Raw genomic sequence first — 3218 nt, forward strand, 5'->3', positions numbered from 1 at the left:
TATAAAAAGAGCAAAATTTTTCTACCGGCATGTACAGTTAAGGGTAGCTATTAAAGGATTAAGTGAAACATTTTATATTAGTCTAAGTAACAGTTGAAAGGCATTTAAGAAACAATTTCACTATCATAGGAGGGGCATAAAATATATTATACTTATTAGTTGATATTATAAGTACAAAAAGCTTCATTTTTTTCATTACATTCACAAAGTCATTTGAACCAGGAAAACCGAGATCTGTGGTTGTGGACCACCTCCTCCTGATAAGGTGTAGTCTTTGCTAATGCAGTGTGAGTCACTTCAGATGGTTGGTGTAGCGTTTTCTTTTTAGTTCTTTCCTGCTGGTTTGTGATGACAGCTTACATGATATCTGTTTTGAAGTCATATGCCTTCTTTTCATACACTTTACAAACTGTCAATCTGCCAGTACTTTTTGGACAGCTAGTCGTAAAGGACAGCATAACATTGACGTCGGGCTTTTGCTTATTACAGATATTTTCATTGTTCAACACGGTCTGATTCAGTATATCAACCCAAAGGGTGACTGGAGAAAATGAAATATGGTCATGTGGTCTTCTTCCGACCGGCAGTAAAAGGCTTGCCGAAGGGGGGGCCCGTTTGGCTGTGCGGGATGTATCAAGTTCGCAGTCACGTCCGGTCAGAATGGGGACGTTAAATCTGATGCCTCGTGTACAGAGAGTGCCATGCTTTTTTACGTTAAGAACCTTGCAACAACTCTTTGAGGGGTCCGGAGGTGGCCTTGTTGACGGCAAAATGTCTGTCTCTGTCCAATATACCCTCATTTTCCAGTGGCAGTTCAAATTTCCCCGACTATCATTCCGAATGGCCTCTATCATAACAAGACCTACCTATTGTATTAAGTTTCAATATTGTCATAAAATACATGTATTATCGCGTCGGCACAATTTCTTGTTTTAGTAAGTTTTTACCTCACCATTTTCTGCTTACAGATTTTCAAATACAAATGGGAAAACGAAACAAGTACAGAAATTGTGCTCTAGAGGATATCAAAAAAGCAGTACAAATGGTTGAAAATAAGTCAATGTCAATTCGATCTGCATCACGACAATACAATGTTCCAAAAACTACTATAATAGACAAACTTAATGGCAGATCTAGTCTTCAAGCAAGATCAGAACCTAATCCTGTATTATATGATAGTGAGAAAGAAATGCTTGTTCACTGGGTCATAGATATGGCAAAAAGACGGCAACTTCTGTATACGGTGAAGACAATTTTGGACCATGACGGTCGGAAAACTCCATTTAAAGATAATTTTCCGGGTAAGGATTGGCTATATGCTTTCATGAAACACCATCCTGAGATTTCTACTCGCACTCCGCAGAAACTTGGTAAGGAACGCGCAGTTATATCTTGGCAAAAATAAAATGGTGGTTTGAAGATTTTGCAAAGTACCTAACGGAAAATTATGAAGAGGGAATAGATATATTGAAAGATGCTTCCCGCATATATAACGCAGATGAAAGTGGTTTTCCGCAAAATCCAAAATCTGGTAAAATTTGGGCTGCTAAAGGCAGTAAGAATGTGTATTCAACATGTTCAACTGACAAATCACAGATAACAGTTCTTGCATGTATGAGTGCAACAGCACACTACTTACCACCTATGCTTGTATTTCCAGGGGAGCGTTTCCGGTATAATCCACTCGAAGGTTTCACTGAAGCAGTACTTGGTCGGACAAAGACTGGTTGGATGGATTCCGAACTATTTTACACCTGGGTACGTGATCATTTTATTACTGCAATAAAGGACCGAAAAGTCAAGCGACCGGTTTTTTTGTAAGTGGATGGACATACTAGCCATATTAGTCTGGAAACAGCTCAGCGTTGTAAGTCTGAGAATGTTATATTGTACTGTTTGCTCGAACATGCAAGTCATATATAACAGCCTTGTGATGTTACTCTGTTTGAGCCTTTGAAGTACCATCAAATCCATGGCAACACAAGTTGCAACACAAATATCACTGCAATCGGCCATATTGTATATAGTCGGTTCGTCCGTTTCTACAGTTGATTCACGTGGTCGGTGTATACCGAATTAGTCATAAACGAATCGACCCAATGATTTTTAACTCGGGAAAACATAACCAAGGGGTTTTAAACTTACAGATGGAGGTCTAGGTGTAGGGACGTTCGCTTTATAGCACCAGAAGCGGTTTAATAGATAATCTTGATTTTATACTAGTATTCACAGGGCTACCTTGATTTTATACTAGTATTCACAGGGCTACTGGTGACTGTCAGAATGAGGTGGAAACTGTCACTGTAAAATAAGTGTCACACAGGTAATGGAAAATAAAGTTGTCGTTTACAGTATGAAGAGAAGCAGATATATGGATTCTGCGTACGTAAACAAGACAGAATAAAGGTTTTAAATCCTTATTGGATGAGCTTCCTCATTAGTGGGAGGAAGTTATAGTAAAGTAAAAGTTGAAGTCTTGAAAAAGACCAGTCAAGTGTCTAATTTAAGGTAGCATTACAGCTGTCTAACAATGATTTCTTGAAGAAAATTTTTTATCATACAATTTCGAAGTAAGTATTATTCCGCACAGTTTTTAAAAATCTCAAAGTCATCATTTTATCACACCAGGGAGTTAATTGATAATGAACTTATGTAAATAAAGCACATGTAATTAATCAAAATATTTAGGTATTTGGGAGGGGCTAATATGTCAATCATCTGTTGATACCAGTGTCCAGCTGTTAATCCCTGACCATTCCTCGGGACAATTTTTCATGAGAATTGCAATTAAAAATTAAAAAAAAAACCTTATGGGTTCCCCCTTTGGCTTGACTTTGATAAATGTGATTGAAGGCAGTATTTTCTACTATACCGTGTCCCTGTTTTTGAATAATTTGTTTTTAAATTAATTTATAGGTCTTCAAAGATAACCCCCAAGGGTGACTGAGGAAAAGAAATATGGTCACTTGGTCTTCTCCCGACCGGCAGTTAAACGCGTGCCGAAGTGGGGTATCTGTTTGACTGTGCGGGATGTATTAAGTTCGCAGTCACGTCCGGTCAAATCGGGATGTCTCTATCCAATATATCCTCATTTTCCACCTCTAGTATGACAAGACCTACCTTTTGTATTTACAGTTAACTTGTTCTCGTCCTGAACATGCATGAAATATTTGCCACTGGACTTTAAGCAACCAACAATCAATCTTTGAACGGTAAAT

General features: G+C 38.1%; 1 pseudogene; it reads left to right on the forward strand.

Moving 5' to 3' along the window:
• Positions 1–982: 982 nt before the first annotated feature.
• LOC127736529 (uncharacterized) lies at positions 983–1923 on the forward strand (annotated as a pseudogene).
• The last annotated feature ends 1295 nt before the right edge of the window (positions 1924–3218 follow it).

The sequence above is a fragment of the Mytilus californianus genome, unplaced genomic scaffold (assembly GCF_021869535.1).
Source record: "Mytilus californianus isolate M0D057914Y unplaced genomic scaffold, xbMytCali1.0.p SCAF_32, whole genome shotgun sequence".
Classification (NCBI taxonomy): Eukaryota; Metazoa; Mollusca; class Bivalvia; order Mytilida; family Mytilidae; genus Mytilus; species Mytilus californianus.